Raw genomic sequence first — 24,922 nt, 5'->3', positions numbered from 1 at the left:
TATTCAGCATTCAAGTTCGACCTTCCAAAATGCAACACTTCGCATTTATCTAGGTTGAACTTCATATGCCATTTCTCAGCCCAGCTCTGCATCCTGTCTATGTCACGCTGCAGCCTGCAATAGCCCTCGATACTATCAACGGCACCTCCCAACCTTTGTGTCATCTGCAAATTTACTAACCCACCCCTCAACCTCCTCATCCAGGTCACTTATAAGAACTACAAAGAGCAGAGGCCCAAGAACAGAGCCCTGCAGGACCCCACTCAACACTGGCCTCCAGGCAGAATATTTTCCATCTACAACCACTCTCTGCCTTCTGTCAGCCAACCAGTTCTGAATCCAGATAGCCAAATCTCCTTGTATCCCATACTTCCTGACTTTATTAATGAACCTACTATGGGGAACCCCATCAAATGCCTTGCTGAAGTCCAGATACACCACATCCACTGCTCGACCTTCGTAGACCTGTCTTGTCACCTCCTCAGAGAACTCAATAAGATTGTGAAGCATGACCTGCCCCTCACAAAGCCATGCTGACTGCTTTTAATCACACTATGCTTTGCCAAATAGTCATTTATCCTATCCCTCAGAATTCTTTCCAAAACTTTGCTGACCACAGACTGACTGGTCTGTAATTGCCAGGGATTTCCCTAATGCTCTTCTTGAAAAGAGGAACAACATTCGCCTCCTTCCAATCCTCCGTTACGACTCCTGGAGAGTGAGGAGGCAAAGATCCTCTCCAGGGGCTTAGCAACCTCCTTTCTTGCTTCCCGGAGCAGCCTAGGATAAATCTGGTCTGGCCCTGGGGACATGTCAATCTTAATGTTTTCCAAAATTTCCAGTACATCAACTTCATCAATCTTGATCTGGTTAAGCCTGTATCCCAACTCATCAAAGTTTTCATTCACAACAAGGTCCCTTTCCTTAGTGAAAACCGAAGTAAAAACCCAATTAGGGATTCCCCTAGCTGCTCAGTCTCCATGCACAAGTTCCCTCCACTATCCCTGATCGTCCCTACCTTCTCCCTGATCATTCTTATTCCTCACATCTGAGTAAAATGCCTCAATATTTACTTGATTCTGTCTTTGTACAGTAATATGCAGATTATTGTGCATACATGCAGAAAGGTTGTTTCCCCTTGTGGAAGAGTCTCAACCCAGAGGGCATAATCTCAGAATGAGGGGTCACATACTTAAAACAAAGAGAGGGTAGTAAATCTGTGGATTTCTTTACCACAAGAGCTACTGAAGCTAAGTCATTAAGTGTACTGAAGGCTGAGATAGATTTTTAATTAGTAAGGGAATTGATAGTAGCGGGGAAAAGTAAGGAAAATGGAGTTGAGGATTATCACCTCAGTCATAACCTCTTTGAATGGCACAGCAGAATGGGTTACTTCTGCTCCTATATCTTGTGATCTCATGGTCTTCTCTCTTATACCAGGGCTGCTCCCAATCCTTCTGTAGAAGCATCTTCTTGTGGAATGACAGGGTTTGATAAGGTTCCACAAACAAAGCTTCTTGATAATAACCAATAGTGCTGGGGGTAGCAAATTAAAATGTGTACAGAGATCCAGGGAGTGGAAAATAGATGCTGATAGTAGGCAACAGAATAGGACCCTATGCAGCATCTATGGCCACTGGATGAGCGAACAGTTGAGGGAGAACCTCAAGCAAAGGCAGATCACTTTTTAGATCAGAGATGAGAAAATGGAGCACTTCTTCCATGGGAAGAGACACCCCAATACTTCAAATTGTCAATTTACAGCAACTGCTGTTTTAAAGAAGGGTCAATGGATCAAAACATTAACTCTGTTTTCTCTCCACAGATGTTGCTGGTCATCCTGAAATTTTCCAGCAATTTTTGTTTTTGTTGACCCAGATTTCAAGTGTTTTTCAGGCTACTTTTGTACCCAGTGAGGTGATGCAAACAACAAAATCAACTTTACTCATCCAGGTTGGTAGACAATTGTTGACCAGGATATGAGGAGAACTCCCTCACTACTTTTCTACATTGTACTGTCACAGGTTTTGTATTATATAAAAGAGGAAATAAGCCTTAGTTTATAATTTTGTTCAAAAGACGACACCTGCACAATTGAACACTCTCTTAAGTTATACACAGAGCATTCCTTCAGCAACTGTAAACCATAATTTTCAGAGAAAGCAAAGATTGCTCTCATTGTGTCAAGCTAGCACTGAACAACACTTTGCTTGGCTTTCTGGTTTACTTTACAAATGTATTATTTTCAAAGTTTAGAGAAAGTATATGTCTTGTAATTATGTGCTTACCACATGAACGTCTTTCCTGCTTTTAGAATGCAATATCCAATTATGTTAATGCTACTAGTCTCAGGTGGGCACTGAGCACAAGAAAGTGCATACAATGAAAATAGGCTATTAGGGTCTAAATTGGAAATTATGGGGGAATACATTCATGATTTGTGAAGTTGCACTGCCAATGCGTGAAGGTGACTGTTGGTAGTTCAGGGTTAAAAGTGTGGCACTGGAAAGTAGAAACAGCAAGTCAGGCTGCATCTGAGGAGCAGGAGAGTCGACGTTTCGAGCATAAGCTCTTCATCAGGAATGAAGTTAGATCTTTGAAGCTGTGGTGCAAGGGTCTCAGATTTTAATAATATCATTCTTTATATATCCAAATACATGAAGACACTTATTTTACAAACCATCTTTAAAAAAAACCCTCAGATTACAGGATGAAGGAACCACACATTCTTACTAACAAGTACAAAAGAACTTGAGTATTACAGAAAAAGTCTTTGTTTTTTAACTTTCATGGCCAGCCATCATCTGGACAGTTCACAAGAAATAATAATGTAAAAGGAAAACAGCATTTATACCATGTGACAAGACAGTAGGTATTGTTTGGTAAGTGAACCCACTATAATTTAAACGTCGTCTGCAAAGCTTATGGAAAATGGTGAGTAGACTCACTTGATGCAGGGCTGCATGGGACCTTAAAGGGGTAGACCAAACATGGAACCAGATTTCCTTGTCGACTTGGAGATATGCTTGGAACTAGTAAACCTGGAAATATAGTGGGGCATGTAGATGGCTGTGTGACTGTACTACATCCAGGAAACTTTCTCCGGACAGACTCAGTTAGATTGGGTTTCCACTCCACAGGGGAGGCAACTGTTTAGTCTGACTGAAAACCAGCTTTCTTGATGTTGGAATGGCTTTTTGCCATGTCTTGAGGCTATGCCTTAATCACAGCAAGTCACAGACCACAGAATTCGATGAACTTTGCTTTTGCTTCTAAGTCCTTCTATTCTATGATCTTCTTTTAAGGTCACTTCAATTCTACGCTGAAGAATCAGGGAGGCTTGGACGCTTATGTTGTCTCTCAGTCACTGGTTAGAGACAGTAGCTTATAGACATGTCATGAGTGAGAATACTAAACTTTTTTTGAAATACTTGGCTGTTTGTCTGTCAGGACAGAAGTATGTTTTTTGTTTAGATTCTGGAAACTTTCTGACATCATATTATTCACATACAGGCTGACTAACTGCTCAGCAGCCATTTAGAGAGAGATGTAACCACCCGGTCACTCCCAACCCATGCAATCAGTCCTGTTTGTTTTTTTTTCAATCTTGTTTCTGGACAAATCAGCCCTAAACACACACCCACAGTAGTAAGTGATCCAGCCACTAGGTCCTTCCCCCTCTTCTTGAACAAGGCAAAAATATAAATACAACTCACAATAAATTCCAGGTACTTGATTTAAAGCTGCAGCATCTCTTTCCAGTAACCTTGGTTTCAAACAGTATACTTTTTTCCCCATCTTGGTGCTGTAAAGGTGAACAGAAAGAAACCTATAAACAGGATCTATGAACTCAACACAGATCACTGTGTGGCCCAAAGCACCCAAATGACAGTGTCAGTTTTAATATATACTCACTCTAATGTCTCTCCAGTCCAAGTTCACTGTCAGCTATAGCACACTGTTGTCCCATAATCTAAACCATTTCTCCCTCAGGAGGGAGAAAGACATTGTGATTTGCTTACCTTTCCTTCAGATCAAGTGTCTCCTTCTCCTGAAGTAGGGCATGGAGATTTAGTGGCTTGATGAATGCCAACTGATGACTTTGTCTGTATTCATTCCCATCACACATTGTGAAAGGGGTCTTGGAGACTGCTAATCTCTGCTACATTTCCACATCAGTAACCTAAACAACTACTGTCTATCTGCCAAGTCTGAGAATGAAGACAGACAATTAACTCCAATAACATCTCCATTCCTCCATTGGCACAACCAATCAGCACACACATCTCACATTTCTTGCATTCTAGTCCTGCTAACCTCAGATGAAAAGCTTCAAATATGTGTGTCCTTTTGACATTGTTTAAGCTCTGTACTGCCAAGCATTACACACAATGGGCAGAAGATGTGTTGATCACTCACTCAAGTCAAACTGCTACACATTTTGTCCTCAAATGTCATATAGTCTGAGATTCATCACACATTCAGCAGCCTCACATGGCTGTGCACTTACATAAATGCACAGCCTGATTCCCATGAGAAACAATCTTACGTCACCATTGCAATTTTCAAGTGACTGGATGAGATCATTTGCCATTTTCCTGTAGTCGATCCAAGAACTTTGGCTGACTTGAATTTAATCACTTCCTCCATGATCTTGGGTTTGGGGTATTCCTCAGTGGCATCACTCATGGACAGCATGTCCCATTTTTCTCTGGTAGCCTGGAGAATTATCTGCAGGGAATCATGGAGCTAGTCTATGTCTTGGTATTAACACATCTAAACAGGAAGGGGAAGTTGGAGGTGTGGGCAAAGGCAGTCTTAGGGAAATGAGGATTGATAAAAGATGGATAGAATGATGAGGGAGAAGAATGATGAGGGAACATGAGGGATAACTAGATTCACAGAACAAGTAGGTCAGAATTCTGACAAAAAGGTGGGTGGCCAAGAAGCTTTAATACAAAGCCTTTATGCTTGTCAAGGTGACTTTTTTTGTAACTTGCTCTGATCATCAAATGGAAACTCATGTAATTGTATGTTTCACAGGTGTACTTTTCTGTGGAAAGTTGAATCTTCAGCATAGATCATCATTGTGTAAAATCCATCAAGCAGATTTGCTGCCTGGCAGGGATCGACAAAGGCTTTGTTGGTCTAATGTGTTAGTGGAAAACCAGCAGTGAGTCTTAATGAAAGAGATTTTTGTCTTAAGCAAGATGTAGATTATTGTGTGCTCATGGCACCTCATAAAAAATGCATGCCTCATCTTCTGCAGGATTATAACAAACAGATATTGTTTTGTTCTGCTATTAAATCCGCTTGATATTAAAAAGTGTTGCATTTTCCTTTTAAAAGGAGAGCATGTTCCTGAACAAAGTAACTAAGCATTGTGATCGGTTGTACTTATGCTAGATTCTGGATCAGACTTTTCAGTGTGGACTCAGTCACACGATCAACAAAAATCACAGATTCTCAGTGATTCTGCCAGCAGCTTGGATGGAGTATGTGAAGCATTGTGACGCAGAGGCAAATTTAAATCCATATGATTCACGAAAGATTAGGTGGATAACTGTGTTTTGTGTACTAACATTAGTGCACTGGCACAATTTTACTAATCCTGGCACTATGTGGAAAATAGTCTGGTTAACAAGTGCTATCTGACTCAGGCTGGAATTTATTGTAAATAGGCGGATCAATGCTTTAAAATTAGTCATGATGTATAGGAGCCGGTTTGGACTGGGGAGCACAAAGTTAAAAATCACAGCACACCAGGTTGTAGTTCAACAGGTTTATTTGGAAGCACTAGCTTTCAGAGTGCCACTCCTTCATCAGGTGATTGTGGAGGTTAAGATCATGCTCACAGAATTTATAGCCAAAGGAGTCCAGTGTCCTTCTTACTCTCCTTCATTTCTGCAGAAATTTGATGTCTGTGTCGATATGCGCAATCTTCTTGGAGATCCTCAACGCTTTGAGCCAGCAGTTCATGGTGTCGATGGTCACCATGACTTGGAGGTGCCGGTGTTGGACTGGGGTGGACAAAGTTAAAAATCACATGTCACTGGACGTCTTTGGTTATAAATTCTGTGAGCATGATCTTGACCTCCACGACCACCTGATGAAGGAGTGGCACTCTGAAAGCTAGTGCTTTCAAATAAACCTATTGGACTATAACCTGGTGTTGTGAGATTTTTAAATTAAAATTAGTCAGTTAATCCCCAAAATTGAAATAAATCTGACCAATTTGTGTCCATGACCAAACATTAAGTCTTGAGAAACCTGCTCCAAATGGTTTCATAACACTGGATTTTTTTTTTCCCAGTCAGACCTTGCTGCTTTAAACAAAAGAGAAAGATTGAGCAAGTTCCTGGCTTGTCAGTTTTGCAAATTAGATGCAAAATACCAAGTCATGGATATAGAGCTGCCTGCAGGGAAACACTCTGCTGGCGCTGAAAAGATCAATGACTATTTTGTCAATTTTTAGAGTAAATTATACAAATCTGTGGGCTCGCAGTCCCACTGGCATTACATTTATTTCGACAGAAATGTAATTTTCACTCTTTACATAGGCCTATCACTCCTAGGGAGATTGCGAAAATGGTTAGACAGATCCCTGGGCTTAAAGCTTTGGGATCCAAATGCTTCTCATCTAATTTAAAAAGTAAAGCTTTAGAATGCAGACAAAATCCATTTCTCTTAATTACATAGAACAAAAAAAAGCAAACATTTTCTCAGGGGATGCAGATAACATTCCTTTACTTTTCTGTTATAACAATGTGAACTTTGTCTTCTCATAAAGCTCAGGAAAGTTTTTTTTAAGAAGTGCTGCATGCTTGATTCTTGCGATGTTAATAGCACTATTGTGGGAAAAAATAGAAATAGGAGCAGGAGTAGGCCATTTGGCCCATTCGGTCTGCTCCACCATTCAATTTAGTCATGACTGATCCTCAATCTCAATGTGATATACCCTCCATCTCCCCATATAGTTCTTGATTCCTTCATGTCTCAAAACCTAGTTATTTCTTAAATATATTAAATAAATTCATAGAAACAGAGAAAATAGAAGCAGGAGTAGGCTATTCAGCCCTTCAAGTCTGATCCTCCATTTATAATCACCATGGCTGATCATACAGCTCATTATCCTGTTACCATTTTCTCCTCATAATCTTCGTTCCCTTTAGCACCAAATAACTATATCTAACTCCTTCTTGAAAACATTCAATGTATTGACCTCAACCTGTTTCTATAGCAGGAAATTCCATAGGTTCCCTCGTGTCTGGGTGAAGAACTATCTTCTCATCTCAGTCCTAAATTGCCTACTTTGTAATCTTGGACTGTGACTCCTGATTCTGGACACTACATTCATTGAGAACATCTTTCATGTGTTTACCCTTTCAAGTTTCCCCCCCACCTTCCCCCCATTCTTCTACCCACAAGTGAAAATAGCTTTAACCTAAGCTGTCTCTCTTAATACAATACTCCAGCCATCTCAAAAATCAGCCTGGTAACCCTCCATCTGTCCTTCGATAAGGAGATCTAAACTGCACCAAATATTCCAGCAGTGCTCTCACCAAGGCCCTGTTAAATTACAGCAAGACATCCTGTATTTGTACTTGTTTCCTTTCACTATGAAGGCCAATGTAACTTTTGCTTTCTTCACTGCCTGTTGCATCTGCACGCTTACTTTCAGTGGAGTTTTTCTTGGTAATTGGTTAGCTCAGCTAGCTGGATAGTTGGTTTGCAATGCAGAATGATGGATTGGCTGAGGTTGTCATGAAGGTCCTGCCTTCTGCTTCTTGCCACTCGCCTCAGGTATGGTGACCTTCAAATTAAATTTATCACCAGTCATTTCTCTCTAATAAGAGTGTAGCTCTAGTGTCCTATAGCACCTTAACTTTACCTTTAATTTCAGTGAATGTTGTACAAAGACACTCCAGTTTCTTGTATTTCCACCTTGCTCAATCAGTCATTACCATCCTTATATTTATCAACACCATACTTCATCTGCCACGCATTTGCACACTCACTAAACTTATCCATATCAAACAAAAGTATCTCGGAATCCTCCTTACAGCTCACGTTTTCACCCAGCTTTATGTCATCTGCAAATTTGAATATTTACATCACCTCCATCCCTTTTTGTGGAAGAGATTTCCTTAGTTTCACTACATCTGAGTGAAGCAATCTCTCCTTAATTCAGCCCTAAATGGCTGATTGCATTTCCTGAGACTGTGATTCCTTGTTTGGGACACTTCACGTAGGGTAGACACTATGCTTGCATCCAGTTGGTCCAGCCCTATCAGCATTTTATACTTTTCATTGAGATTCCTTCTCATTCTTTTCAATTCCAATGAATACAATCCTAGTCAATACAATCTCTTCTCACTCACAAGCCTGCTTTTCCAGGAATCAGTCTGGTTAACTTTCACTGAACTCCCAGTATGGCAGGTATGCTCTTTTCCTTCGGTAAAGAGACCAGAACTGCAACAGAAGTATTCTATATATAGTCTCACTAAGGCCCAATAGATTTACAATTAAGGCCAAATTACTATATACCTTCCTCATTGTTTTTGCATCTTCATGCTTACTTGTAGTTACTGGTGTACAAAAAAATGTAGTTTGAATTATACATCATTTAAATAACATTAGTTTTCCTACCAAAGTGGGCAACTTCACACTTCCCTTACCATGCATTTGTTCACTCATTCAACATGTCAAAATCAGCTTGTAATCTTTGTACATCTTTCTCACCACTCTCCCAATTGGTTTTGTGTCATCAGTAAATTTGGAAATATTACACTTGATTCATTCAAATCATTGGAAATACATTGGGAATACTGGGGCCCAAGTACTCATCCCTACTTTACATCACAAGTCACCACCTTCCACTCCAAAAAGGCCCATTCATTCTATTAAGTTTTCTGTATGCTAATCAATCCTCATTCTATGTTGGTGTCATACTCCAAATCCCATTTGCTTTGAAATTTTCAATCAAATTTCTTATGTGGGACTATGTCAAAACTTTCTGAAAATCTAAATACATCATATCCACAGTTTCTCCCTTATCTATTTTACTAGCATCTGCTGAAAAAAACTCCAGTAATATCGTCAAACATTATTTCATTTTCATAATTCTATGTTGATATTGTCTAATGCTGTTGACATTACTAAGAGCCCTATTATTATCAATTAAAATGGATACCAGCATTTTCCTACTATTGATGTATGGCTAACTGCTCTCATTCTCCACCTCCTTTTTTTAAATTGCGATGTTACATTTGCTAACCTCCCAAAATGCCAGGACTGTTTTAGAAACTAGACGATTTTTGATGATGACAAACAATGCATCCATTATTACCAAGATCACCTCCTTTATAACACTGGGATCCACATTATCAGACCATAGACATTTGTTAGCTTTCAATCCAATTAATTTTTCCAGCACTATTATACTAATACAATGTCCTTCAATTGCTTCCTACTAGCCCTTTGATTCTCCATCATTTCTGGAAAGTCATGTGTCTTCTGTGAAGACAGAATTAATGGGGTTGTGAAATTGCACTGCCATTTTGTTGGTCTCCATCTTCTAATCCCCATTTTAATCCATAAGAGACTCATATTTGCTCTTTTTTTTACTTTAAAGATGTATTGTTACAACACAGGGTAAATTTCTCTGCTAATTTAAACCAGCCATACTAAAAAGATTCATCTCATGCTGCAATCTGTTAAAATTTGAGAGACAAAGAATTATCCCAGAAATAACTATTTAAAGTAAAAATTAACAACTTTATTCTTTAAGTCCAACAGAGAATACTAAAACCAACAACTATTTACAACTCTTTTCTCTTAAATTTATCTTTTACCTCCCACTCTACAATACTAGTCCAACAAGTGGTTAGCACTGCTGCCTCACAGCACCAGGGACCCAGGTTTGATTCCAACCTCGGGCGACTGTCTGTGTGGAGTTTACACATTCTCCCTGTGTCTGCGTGGGTTTCCTCCGGGTGCTCCTGTTTCCTCCCACAGTCCAAAGATGGCAGGTCAGGTGAATTGGCCATGATAAATTGCCCATAGTAATAGGTGTATAAGTCAGAGGGAAATGGGTCTGGGTGGATTACTCTTCAGAGGGTCGGTGCGGACTGGTTGGGCTGAAGGGCCTGTTTCCACACTGTAGGGAAACTAGTCTACTCTAAAACAAAACCTGATTAAGATTTAGAAAAAAAACATTTCAAAACCAGTCAGCTTTGCCGATTCTCCTTTGTGGATTTTCCTCTGTAGATTCTCTTCAGGTCAGCATCAATATTTTGTTGCACAAACTCCCCACAGACAGGTACCTTTTAGAGAGCTCTTCAACTCGCAGTCTACATTTGTTGGTCTTTGGTAGTTCTCCCCCAAGTGTTCAAAATGTCCAGTTTTACACCCCAAACCATCAGATCATTTCATTGTTTTAATATTATCAAAATAATAAATTCAAATTTGATTGGATTTTGGTATCTTGGGACATAATTTAAACTGGCTGAATTTGAATTTGTATTTGTTTTGTGGCAACCCAGCAGTTGCTATTTGTTTCGACCAACTGTTACATTGTTATCTTGCTCCAGACTCTCTGTACTTTGTCAGTCCTTGCTAGCTTTTCAACTCTCTTAAAAGTACAGTACACCTCTAACACCTTCATAACAGTATAGTCTCCTTTTATGTGCCTTGCACATTGACAGTCATATTCTGTCTTTCTCCTCCTTTCCAAACTGTTGGTTCTACTTAGCTGAACTCTAAACTACTCTTAATCCTGAGGCTTCAAACTTTAAAAAAAAACTTCATATTACTCCACGTTGGTTCTAATGCCAACCTTACCTGTATTCATTGATGCTAAATCAAAATTGTTGTCAAAAAAGAGGGTGACTTGATCACTACCATAAATTCAATCCTTGGTTTACAAGATACAGTCACAAGCTAGTTTCGTTCATTTGACAGATTCGCAGGATTCCAGCAGTTTATTTGGACTCACATTTCTTTTGACCAATTCAGATAGTTTCTATCATAAAGAATTGTGGATGCTGGAGATTTGTAACAAACAAAGACAGAAATTGTCGGAGAAACACAGATGCTGCCAGACCTGCTGAGTTTCTCCAGCAATTTCTGTTTTTGTTTTTTAATGATATATCCGATCAACCTGATCAGAACGGTTATTATATGCTTCTGGAGCAGGTGCAACTGTACATATGCTTTCTGGTTCAGAGGTAGGGATTTGATCACAGTGCCACAAGAGCTCATCTTTGTCCAATTTATTGATGTCCATTTTATCAGAAGCAAGACTAAATTGATTGAGATCACTAGATCAAGGATGCTGGACTTATACACCAAGGGCTGATGCCAACCCACCATCTGTTACTTGCCTTGCCTTGCCTTATTTTCTGCAGCAGAAATTAACATTGTGTGGGGAATATGATAGTCAATGCATCACCTTGTTTTGTGTTTATCTCTCCCAGAATTCAATTTTGTACATGTTTTCTGTAGGTCCTGTTGCGGCACTGTACTTGCTTATTCTTGCTTTTATTTTTGGGAGGCCTTTTACTACTGGAGTGACATTTCATTCTACCAATTATATAACAATCATCTGAGGTAGAATTATTTAAGATTAAACATCTCTGAATACATAAGTCAGAGGCACAGAGTGATGACACTTGTGTGTTGACCCAAATGTCCTTTCCAATGGGGATCCCAGAGTCAAGAGCCATCTGGGTTTTCAAGAGACATTGTCACAGCTATCTCCCAAATCTCCATCAGGGCGGGAACTGCAATCGAGTTCATGGTGTTCACCCCATGTTTGAGGGAAAGTTTTTCCATGTACTGTGCCAAGCTGCAAAAATAAACCCCAGAACCTAGATTCCTCTATAGTGCATACCTGAGCTGTAAGTTACCACATGCACCAGAATTTCCTGATGTCTGTCCTTTAGCCTGAAGCATGAAAGTCTGCAGACTTTTTAAAATATATATTCACAGTATGTAGACATCATTGGCTCAGCCAGCATTCATTGTCTAATTGTTCAGCAGACAGTTAAGAGTTAACCACATTGCTGTAGGTCTGGAATCACAAGATCATGTAAGGACAATAATTTCCTTACCTAAAAATACACCAGTAAACCAGATGCTTTATCTTTCCCCAGACAGTTGACAGTTTCATGGTCACCATTAGCCTCTTAATTCCAGATTATTATTTTAAAATTGAATTCAAACTCTACCATCTGCTGTGGTGGGATTTGAAACCAGGTCCCCAGAACATTAGCCTCAGTTTCTGGATTAATAGTCCAGCAATGATGCCACTAGGCCATCAACTCACCTAATTTTCACTTTGGGACCTAGAAACAGGAGCTGGGATCATTTCTGGATCCTGAACAAACCCGCAGTCACCAGAAATGGAATTTAGTGGTCCTTTAAAATGCCATGGAAATGGCTTCTGTGTTTGTTTAAAAAAGGACAAGTGAGTTCTTAAATCTTAAGAGCTAACAAGAGGCTTTCCACCTTCAGAGGAACACTCGACTGTGTTACAAAGTTATTGAAAGGCTGCATCTGCAAGAAACTGGCAAAAAACAATCAAATTTAAATTTATGTAGAACAGCCAGGTCTCCACTGTTGAAAATGGAGAAGGTAGACAGCCTCTGCAGGTCAGTTTGTGGCTACCCATAGGCCTGCGTAAAGCACTGGACCCTAGGTCTATTGTCTGATGCCCACCACCAGGCTTTTAAACCAGCCCTGTTTAGTAAGCCAAATTGTGGGACCAGATCCCCTGCCAGGGCCTGAACTGAGAGAAATTAAAAGGTAGTAAAACAAATCAGAAATATTTGAAAATTAATATACTGGCCATGTTGGAGCACTGTTCTGGGGATTTCAAGTCAGACTAGTATGCGTTACTCACAAGTTTTATTTGTTTATCCTTCTAGGAAGCCACACTGACAATAAAATGCTTGACATCAGCAGTGGGGTTGAGATACTGGAGGGCTCATCCAATGAGACAATATGGGTAGGACTCAAAAATAAGATGGGTGCAATTACTCTGATAGAATTGTACTATTGACCATCCAACAGTCACCGAGACATTAAGGAACAAATATGTAGGCAGATTATGGAAAGATGCAAAAGCAACAGGATTGTCATAGTGGGTGACTTTAACACACCATTATTGACTGGGACTCTCTTATAGCAAAAGGCTGAGCTGGGGCAGAATTTGTTAAGTCCATCCAAAAGGATTTCCTGAAATAGTATGCGGATAGTCCAATGAGAAGAGGGGCCATACTGGATTGGCCTTGTTTTGGTTAATGAGCCTGTCCAGTTGATTGACCTTTCAGTGGGCGAGCATTTTGAGAACATTGATCACAACCCATGAAATTTTTAAGATAGATATGAATAAGGATAAGTGAGGTCCTTGTGGGAAGACAATAAATTGGGGGAGGTCAAATTACATCAGTATTGGGCACAAGCTAGGGAGTGTTAATTCGGAGGAGCTGTTATTAGGCACGTGGGAGTTGTTTAAAGACCTACCGATGAGAGTTCAGATTGGTATGCTCCAGTAAGGAGGAAGGATGAAGATCGTCATGTAAGGGAAACTTGGATAATGAGGGAGGTTGTGAATTTAGTCAAAAAGAGAAAAGACACTTATAAAGTTTAAGAAATTAAAATCAGTCAGGGCATGCGAGGAATATAAAGAAAACAGAAAATAAGCCAAGCAGGGAATTAGGAGAGTAAGAAAGGGCCATGAAATAATCTTGGCAAATATGATTAAAGAAAATCCAAAGGCATTCTATACGTTCATTAAAAACAAGATGTTAACTAGGGAGAATTGAAATCACTCAAGGATGAAGAAGGAAAATTGTGCTTGAAGGCAGTGGATGTGGGCGAGATCTTAAATGAGTATTTTGTGGTAGTATTCACACAGGAGAAGGACGTCAAGGATAATGAGATTAGTGTGAAGCATTTTAATATGCTAGGGCATTTGGGAGGAAGAAAAGTGGTGTTGAGTCTTTTGAAGAGTATTAGTTCGATAAATCCCCAGGGTCCAATGCCATCTGCCCCAGGTTATTGAGGGAGGCAAGAGAGGAGTTTGCTGTGAACTTCACCAAGATCTTTGTATCCTCGCTAGCCACTAGAGGTCCCAGCGGGTGGTGAGTAGCTAATTTTGTTCCTCTGTTCAAGAAGGTAAACAGGGGTACTTCAGGAAACTATAGACCAGTGAGTAGGTTAGTTAGTTTGCAGTTAACACAAAAATAGGTGGAGTTTTGGATAGTGTAGAAGGTTGTCAAAGGATACAGTAGAATATAGATCAGTTGCAGATATGGATGAGGAAATGGTAGATGGAGTTTAATCCAGGTAAGTGTGTGGTGCTGCACTTAGGGAGATCAATTGTTAAAGAAAAGTATACAGTTAATGGCAGGACCCTGAACAGCATTGATGTACAGAGAGATCTTGTGGTTCAAGTCCATAGCTCCCTGAAAGTAGCCATGCAATTAGATAGGGTGGTAAATAAGACCTATGGCATGCTTGCATTTATTAGTTGGGGAATTGAGTACAAGAATAAGGATGTCATGTTATGCAGCTTTATAAGACTGTGATTAGGCCACACTTAGAGTATTGCATTCAATTCTGGATACCACATTACAGGAAGAGTGTAGAGGCTATGGAGAGGATGAAGGCCTAGATTAGAGGGTATAAGATACAGGGAGAGGCTAGAAAAACTCAGGTTGGTTTCTCTGAAGTAGCAGAGATTGAGAGGAGTCTTGATAGAAGTCTATAAAATTATGAGATGCATAGATAGGGTTGAAGGTCATAATCTTTCTAGAATACAGAATCCCTACAGTGAGGAAGCAGGCCATTCAGCCCATCGAGTTCACACCAACCTTCCAAAGAGCTACCCACCCAGAGCCACCCCATTCCTGAAACCTTGCATTTCCCATGGCTAATCCATCTAGTTTAACACATCCCTGGATACTATGGGCAATCTAACATGGCCAATCCACCTCACCTGCACATCTTTGGACTGTGGGAGGAAACCAAACCACCTGGAGGAAACCCACAGGCACAGGGAGAATGTTCAAACTCCACACAGACAGTCACCCAAGGTGGAATCAAACCCAGGTCTCTGGCACTTTGAAACAACTGTGATAACCACTGAGCCATGACATCATCCCAGAATTGAAATATCTAATACTAGGGACATGCATTTAAGGCGAGAGAGGGAATGTTCAAAGGAGATGTGAGGGCCAAGCATTTACACAGAGCATGGTAGGAGTCTAAAACATGCAGGCGGCGGAGGCAGATACAATAAGAGCATTTAAGGGACTTGTAGATAAGCACCTGATGAAGCAAGGAATGGATGAAGGGCAGACAGAAGGAATTAGATTAATTTGGAATCATGGATGGCACAACATCGTGGGCTGAAAGGACCATTCCTATGCTGTACCGTTCTACATTCTATGTTTAAAACCAGCACATTGGCTAGACTGGTAACCTTTCGGCCTTATTCCACTCCATTCACCTCCCTGGTTGCTCTGAGGTGATGGCAGTATCTGATGTCAATATCCAATGAGCTGAGAATAGAGAGTCACATCGTGTTGCCCAAACGTTTCCTCAGTGATCTGATGTGAAGTCTCCTCCTTGAACAAATTCACAGAAACGGTGCTGAGGAAGAGGTACCCAGGAAAGTTTGGACACTTACATTTACTGTAAATGCATAGCTTAACCCTAACTATTTAGTGCAGCCTACTTGATAATTCAGTGGAGCATTGTGAGTCACACAGCACATTAAGCTATCTGGAGTCTTCTGCATTGAGTTCCTTAGTGATCCATATGAACCAGAAGCCACAAGTCAGCAACATAACAGGAAATAAATGGCAGGAGGAGCAGAGGAGGGAAAATAGATTATGCTTTACAGATCAATTACCTGGCATTGACAGCTTGATGAGGTTTTTTTTCCCCAATGCTAGTAGGCATCTCCTGACATATTTCTGTCATTTTTAAAGGAGTACAGATCAGGAAATATTCTCATTAATATCCACCTGTAGCAGTGAACATAACTGCAGTTATTTTTTTTTCAGCACAGCTTCCTTCCAGGCACTGGGGACTGATTGTATTGTCATCTTGCTGTCTATTTCTAACTTTATTCAGAGTTTACAGATGGCTCGGAAACAAAAGTGTCTGACTTGGCTTGTTTTTCCAAACTCTGAGGCCCTGCATAGGTAGAATCCTGCACTGAATGACTTTTGTGCTCATACTGGGTAGCCGATCTGTACTCATGTTGGTATATGTTTTCAAGATAGACAAATAATTTATGTTTGTTTCTACCTGCAGCTATAGTCAAAGATTTTAGTTTATATGACCTGCAAAGTATTCTTATAATGATGCATTTGGAGATACAAAGCTTTGGGAATTGGGATGGAGAAACCTTTCATTCTAAACCAATCTGCTACGAGGTGAGAAACATAGGGGCTGCTGAGGATGTTCTGCCTTCAACATTATCTCTTACTGTGCTACTAACTTTACAAGAGTCCTGTGGTTTACTGAGTTTCATGCAAATCGCAATGATGCAACTGATTTGCGACTGTGACAGCAAAAGAGAGGAGAGACAGCTATAAAATGAACATTGAAGAGAGAGATCTTAAGCACTACAATAGGGATGGTTTTATGAACTGATTATGTACAGATGTAAACTGTTCTAGTGCAAAAGGAATTGAAGAGACTTACTTAGAGAGAAAGAGCAGGAAGCATCAGCGTCAGTGCGCACAACCACAATCAGGGATATTCCAAACTCGTATCTCAACATATGGGCAGCTGACCGGCTAAAACAAGACAAAACATGGTAGCAGCTTGGAAAAGAAGATCCAGAGCTAAGATGTGATGTTAAAACAGTCAAAGGAACATATCTTAAAAGAGAAGGCTCTAAAGCAAAACCAAAAGCTCAGAAGACATGAAGGAGAAAAAGCTGGAAAAGAAGACTACAGAGACAGGAATAAAGATGTTTTGAAGACTTAGATTACTAAGCTATAGAGTGGGAAGACTCCAATAGTGCAAGGAAAAGAACCTCAGATAAATTTGAGTCATGGTCACAAAACGGCAATAGAGTTGAGAAGAAAATCCCAACAGTAGTAAGGAAAACCCACTCCCCCAAGTTAGTCAGGTGTGATAAACAAAGGGATGGCAACTTGAACAGTGACATTGCCATTATCTCAATCATTTGATAATGCAGATGTCCTATAATGAGAAGTAGGAGCTCTGGCTGCAGCAGTTTCAATGTTCTGGCTTCAGGCTTATATACAAGAGGAGCAGTGCCATCAAGTCAGCACATTTTTATATATTGTAGGTCCATGAACTGATAATGTTCTGGTCAGACAAAATATGTCAGGCAGGGCTATTGTCTGTGATGCATTAACTGAAGCATTTAATGCATGCTTTGCTCAAAAAGAAATGCAGTAAAAGAACTGTTAGGATATAATCAGCATTCTTGCAGTCAGGAGGAGCAATAGAATCATTTGTAACAGATTTATAACTTGCTACTATGGGGATGGGGTTTTGAAGAATGAATTAATTAAGGACTAGACAGTAGTTTGTGTGATTTATGAAAACTTCTCAGATTTTTTTCAATCCAAGGAGAATTTGACATTGAAACAGATAAGTCAATTACCTTGCAGTAAGAAATCAGAACCCAGAACTGGCCAGTTGTGCAACGATAGTGGGTGTTCTTCTGATATGGTTGGATGGGTGGGCTGCAAGTCGGTATTGTCTTTCTCCTAAAATACTATGGAATTGCCAAAAAAATGGTAATTAGCATCATTAGGCATCTCAGATTGTATAAAATGCATCTCCAAACAGAATCACACATGCAACTAATGTCCAGGAGGGGTAGTCGATTGCTGTACACGTGACTAGTTGGGAACTTTAAAATATGTTCTCAGTGAACAGCACCTTCATCACTGAGAAATGACAAAACAAAAAGTCCCTTCTGCAAGAGAAATGGAAATCTTCAGAAAAGAAAAATCATGTGACACAAAAATATTGAAGATGTAAAGATGCAAAACAGAAGGTACCATTCCGGGGGGGGGAGGGGGAGGGAGCTAAAGAGTGTCAAACCAATTCTGGACAATCAATTTGGAGGTTCGCATGGCTTTGAAATGGAGTTTTAACTCAACACAGAAACATTTGTTTCAATTCTGGCAGATAGTTTGCCATGATTGAAGCCTGAGACTGTCAGCTAAACAAAACATTCTATTTTCCATGAGGAACAAATCTAGATGTGCATGAACAAATCACCATGAAGCTTAGTCAGAGAGGGTGAAATGTTAATGAAACATTATAAGCATACTATAATATCAGAATCCCTCCTTGTTGAGCAAAAATGCATGCATTTGTCAACGTCTGTTAGATAGAATGGACACAGGACATTAGAATGAAGACAGGAGACGATTTTAATAAGAATTTCCAAAACTGCAGAACTTGGAAAATAGGACATGGAACACTACAGCACAGGACAAGCCCTTTAGCCCTCGATGTAGTGCCGGCCTTCTATCCTACTCTAAGATCAGACTAACCTACATACCCTTCATTGTACTAACTTCCATGTGTCTCTCCAAGAGTTGTTTAAATTTCCCTAATGTATCTGAGTCTACTAACACAGCTGGCAGTGCATTCCACACACCCAGCATTCTCTGATTAAAGTACCTACCTCTGACATCTCCCCTAAACCTTCCTCCAATTGCCTTAAAATTATGCCCCTCATGATAGACATTTCCACCTTAGGAAAAAATATCTGGCTATGCCTCTTGACATCTTGTACACCTCTATCAAGTCACCTCTCATTGTTCTTCGCTCCAGTGAGAAAAGCCCGAACTCCATCAACCTTTCTTTATAAGACATGCCCTCGAGTTCAGGCAGCATCCTGGTAAAATTCATCCACACCCTCCCTAAAGCTTTCACATCTTTTCTACAATGCAGCAACCAGAACTGAACACAATGTTCCAAGTGTGATCTAACCAGGACTCTATAAAGCTGTAGCACAACCGTACAGCTCTTAAACTTAATCCCCCTGCTAATGAAAACCAACAAACCATGCGCCTTCTTAACAACCCTATCAACCTGAGTGGCAGCTTTGAGGGATCTTTGGCATGAACCCCAAGATCCCTCTGCTCCTTCACACTGCCAAGAATCTTGCCTTTAACTCTGTATTCTACATTCAAATTCGATCTCCCAAAGTGCATGACTTCACACATTTCTCAGTTAAACTCTATCTGCCACTTCTCAGCCCAGCTCTGCATCCTTTCAATGTATCATCGTAACCTACAACAGCCCTCCACATGATCCACAACTCCAATAGCTTTCATGTCATCGGTAAACTTACCAACCCATCCTTCCACTTCCTCAGCCATGGGCAATTCACCTGACCTGCATATCTTTGGACTGTGGGCAGAAACTGGAGCACCTGGAGGAAACCCATACAGACACAGGGAGAATGTGCAAACTCCACACAGGCAGTTGCCCAAGGCTGGGATCGAACCTGGGATCCTGGTGCTGTGAGGCAGTAGTGCTAACGACTGAGCCACCATGCCGCTGTATCTTTAATAAAACTATGGTTTTCCAAGTAATCACAAATCCTGTATCTCAGAATCCTCTCCAAGCATTTTAGGCAATTGAAAACAGGAGTATGTCTCTGCAAGAAGATGCTATACCCATCTACTCATACGGTCCCAGAAAAGTTCCTCACCTAAATGAATTATACAAAGTAGTTAGGAAGGAAATTCATTCCATTTCATCTATGAACAACAGTTTGGCAAACTGGCAGGCTTTCACAAAACTGATGTAAACATCATGTTCTGGCAGATAGCTTAGACCAGCTGCTGACTGTGTTTCTTACACTATTCTGATTGTATCCACCCTTCTTAATTTGGGATCTCCTTTGCATTCAAGAGTTTCCAATAGACAATGTCTAAAATCTGAAGGGAAACTAGGAACTATTTTACCATATTGACAACATCCTGTTGAATGATAAAATGAAGAAGGAAGATGGCTGTAGGGTCAGGGATGTTTTAAAGGCACTCCAAAATGCAAACCTTCCATTAAATGAGAAGCACAATTTCTCTCAAATGGTTATTATATTTCTGGGATACATTATCAAAGAAAAGCACATTACAAATGTATCAAAGGAAAGCAAAGAAAATTTTTAAATTCCTGTCACAAAAGTGATAAATGATGATCAATGATTCTTAGCCTTGGTAGTCAAGGAAGAAAGTTTATCCTTCATTTTGTCAATCTTATTCAACCCCTATGAGAGCTATTGAAAAAACGGTCAATCATAACCAACATCAGAGTCAGAACCAGACTGCTATTTTTGAAAGGATTAAAGACTTTCTACAGATGTTTTGGTACAATCCAGGATTATTGACTATATTAGCTACAGATGCATTGTCCACAGGAGGAAAAGGTCTTACTCAAGTGCAAACTGACAGAACACAAAAGGTGCTCCATTTTATGCTGAGAACTTTAATGGAGTCTGAATGGTGATACACAAGCATAAAGAAGGAAAATTTAGCAGTTACTTGGGGATATGAAAGGCTCACAGATTTCCTCATGGGATTGAAATTTTAGTTTGAGATGCATGACCAGCTTTTGGTCACATTACTGGAATTGAAAGGGATGTCAAAAATACCTCTGCATTCCAAGTTTCAGGCTTACGCTGATGAGATACAAGATAATTTATGTTGTAGACAGGGCACAAGTAACAGTGCATCAAGCAGAAAAAAATGTTATTCTTGTAATAGTAACTTATTCTATGGCAATAATCAACACCCAACTGCCCATTGCAGGCAAACTCAGGTATGTTCATGCAGTTCAAAAATCAAAGATTGCACAAACATCAGAAAATTCTGTTTGCAAGGTAGGTCAACATGTTGTCCAGCAGACCAGTGTATTTAAATATCATCACAAACAAAAACAATTTGTGACAATAGTGGGAGGTTTATTGGTGAACAAACATAAAATAGTCAACTAGAAACATCTTCCAGATGGATTCAAGTGATTAGACTCACTCATCCACAGCGGATTCAATGATCAGAGCAGTGACGAGGATCTTTGTGATACATGGTTTTCAGGAAGAATTAATATCTGATAGTGGATTTCAAGTTATGTATAAGAATTTCAGGAAGTTCTGTTTGAGGCAGAAATTGATTGGATGTTGTCCTTACTAGTGTCCATCGAGCATAAAGATAGAAAGATCAGTCAAGTCTCTGAAGCTACTGATTCATAAGAATCAGACTAGAAATGGCTCTATTCAGTTTCGGAGCAGCAAGTTTAAATTCCAGGTACAGACTTGATAATGGGGAAGACATTAAAAACAGAAGTACTGGTTTTAAAACTTGGAGACGCTGGTGTTTGACTGGGGTGTACAAAGTTAAGACTCACACAACACCCAGGTTATAGTCCAACAGATTTATTTGGAAGCACTAGCTTTCGGAGCACTGCTCCTTCATCAGATGGTTGTGGAGAATAAGTATCTTACAATCTTATTCTCCACAACCACCTGATGAAGGAGCAGTGCTCTGAAAGCTAGTGCTTCCAAATAAACCAGTTGGACTATAACCTGGTGCTGTGTGATTTTTAACTTTGGTTTGAAAGCAGAATTTCAGGTCAACCATAACACCTCAAACAATAAGAATGGAGAACAACTAGAGAAAAGCCACAGCAAAAAGCAACTGAGGTGGCACAACTTTAGACACAGTACATTAGTGGTTGCAGAGCCTGACATAGAGATCAATAGCATGCAACCTGAAGGACAGTGAATGTGAAGAAACTGCCAGAGATACTCCAGCTTGTTATCTCAGTGTGCAGTGTTGGCTTGTAGCACAGGGTAAAGCATCATATGGGTAATTTCTGGAAGTCATGCAATGAAGTGTCTATCACGTACAGAGGTACAGGAACCAAAGATCTACTCAAAGATTGAGGTCTCCATGGTTAGTCTCAAAACTTTCAGTATTTGAGGTAGGCAAAGAACACCTAAGAGGCAACCTTCACCATTCCTTTGGTGAGGAGATAGGAGGGAATTGTATGAATTAGTACACCAGATGATAATGGAAGCTCATTCACCAACAATGTGCAACCTTTGAAATGGAACAGTGTAGAATTCTAAGATTCTATATGACTACAGGAGAGACAGTGTAGAATGGGTATAATAATATAGGATGTCGCACAGCCCTCCCTAATCATCCTTCTTTGCAATGAGGGAGATGCTCAAAATATGGCAGCCCTCTGTAAGCCCTAGTTTGTAGAAGTACGAACTGTGTTACAGGTATAGGCATACACAGGCAATGCAGAGTCTCTCAGCTAGGCTTCCTGCCTCAGTGTAATCACTTCACAAGCAAATAGATCTTTACTTTGATTCCAAGCAATAATGCAAAACAAAGTGCTTCTCAGTCACTAGGATATGTGAAAATAAGATGCTGGACCTCCCAGCAAGCTGCTCCATAAGAAACAGCTATGAAGGGAGATACATATGTTAGGACTGTTTTTCTTAGATCAGAGAAGGCTGAGGTTGTTTTTGGTGGGGTTTGGGGGTGGTAAAGAGATATTGGAATTGACCAAGGTCGACAAGGTTCTGAAGAACATTGACAGGGTAGATAAGTAGAAGCTTTTCTTCTTAGTCGAGGAATTAATAACTGGAGACGTGGATTTGAACTAGGAAATTTAGAGGGGATTTGAGGAAAATATTTTCACCCAGAGAGTTGTAGATATCAAGAAATCATTGTATAAAAAGGATGATTGAGCCAAGACAATTAAGAACTATTTAGCTGAGTATTTGAAACACCACAGCGCAAATGGCTACAGGAATGCTTCAGTGATTCCCTTTTTGAACTGGAGCGATTGAATTTCACGAACATAAATCTCATCATGATCAGCATGTGCATTGACCTTGTTGAATATAGTTCTAACATAACAGTAGAGATTTTAATTTATTTTAACGATGCAATTATAGTTAATTCTTAATAGTTTTTTTATTGAAATTCTTTCATGGCGCATGGGTATCATTGGCTAGGCCAGCATTTATTGCCCATTCATTATTGCCGACAGGGCAGTTAAGAGTCAACCACATTGCTGTGGGCCTGAAGTCATATGTATTCTAGACAAGGTAATGGTTACAGATTTCCATCCCTAAAAAAAATTAGCAAATCATATGGGTTTTATCACAATTCACAGTGGTTATATGATTGCAAATGGCTAGTTTTGTATTCTGGATTTTTAGTAAATACAAATTTCATTGTCTACCACAAGTGTGATTCAAACCCACATCCACAGAACATTAAGTGTAAGCAAATTACTGCAGATGCTGGAATCTATATTGAAAACAAAAAATGCTGGGAATCAAGTGGGTCAGGCAGCATTAGTGGAGAGGAAGTCAAGGCCACACTGCATCAGAGTTATTATTTTGAATCAAGATGATTCTTCATCAGAGTTCGGTTGAAAAGTCATCTACATTCAAATTAATACCTTGATCTCTCTTTGTGGATGCTGCCTGACTCACTTTAATTTCCAGCATTTTTTTTTGTCTTTGGTTCTTCAGAACATTAACCTATGTTTCTATATTGCTAGTCTAGTGACATTACTAGCCACCTCCCCTATAAGGACATTGAAGTTAAGCTTCCATTTTGGTGAGACTAATGGTGGAGTGACAAGTTGTTCAACAACTTAAAACAATTCACAGCACAAAGAGCATTAGTTCCTCATCACAAATAGCTCGGTTATTTATACACCAGTAACAGCACATGCATTAAACTGACCATTATTCTTCCAGCAAATTCTGGGCTGTACTTTCTACTTCCAAGACCGAACATAATTTAATCATTCCTCTCAGCTGTTCTCTTCACAGTTAGCATGTCTAAAAATCCACCGGTTGTGCTTCTTGCCAGAATTGCACTTGCAAGTGACCTTCAATACTGACTTTCTGGATGTTGTAGGGTGAACAAAGACAACACCAGAGTTTGACATATGCAATGTTACTAATGCTATGCCTCTGGCAGGCCACTTGCCCTAAATTTCCAGGTGGCAACACATATCCTGCCAGTGGAATTGCCAAGATTATGGGCAGCAGTGTCCAGATAAACACTATTAAAATAAATGAGTGCATTTAAAGTCCTTTCTTGGGGGTGTCCAATCTATTCACCTCAGGGGTGTCCACCTTAAGTCTCAGCACAACATCTCACTTGTAATATTGAATCAGGGTTGCAGAAAACCCCTCTTGGCTCACTCATCAGAGTGTCCCCTGGATGTCATTGACCTTTTAGGGATAAGAAGCATGTTTATCCTTCATGAGGGTAACAAGGGAATTAATGTCGACCCAATGCTACTGGATTCTTGTCATTTTTCAGTAGGATCTGTCTTTGATACTGAAGTTTGAGGTTTGAAAATGTAATTACTTTCAAAACTGTCTCCAGGTTATGCCCAATGACCAACCATGCTATGAAATTCAAATCAATTTTCACTTTCGCAGATAATTCTATTTTGTTTTTAAAAAGAGTACACACTGCAAGCAATGTCTCTCCTTCAGTAATGATCTCTAACTTTAACTATTTTATAAACTCTCTGTAGTTTCTCTGCATAAATCCTCAAATTATTACGAAAACAAGTAATGCAATTATCATAAGGTTAGAAATAATGAAACATTGTTGGTAATGAATAACACTCTTGTAAAATAAATCTAAGTCTTTTCCATTGCCATTACAAGAAAATGTTCCCTAAGCAGGTTCAATCCAATAAAATGATCATTACTTTTTCTTTTACTGTATATGCATATAGGCGAACTGTGTTTAAAGATTGAATACAAGTGGTAATTAATATGTGCTAATCCTTTTATGACATGGGATGTGGCCTTTACTAGCAAGTTAACACAAAAACTGTTTTAAGTAGA

This window comes from Chiloscyllium punctatum, chromosome 9 (genome assembly GCF_047496795.1).
Source record: "Chiloscyllium punctatum isolate Juve2018m chromosome 9, sChiPun1.3, whole genome shotgun sequence".
NCBI classification, from domain to species: Eukaryota; Metazoa; Chordata; class Chondrichthyes; order Orectolobiformes; family Hemiscylliidae; genus Chiloscyllium; species Chiloscyllium punctatum.
The sequence above is the reverse complement of the archived record's forward strand: the minus strand, read 5'-3'. Positions refer to the sequence as shown.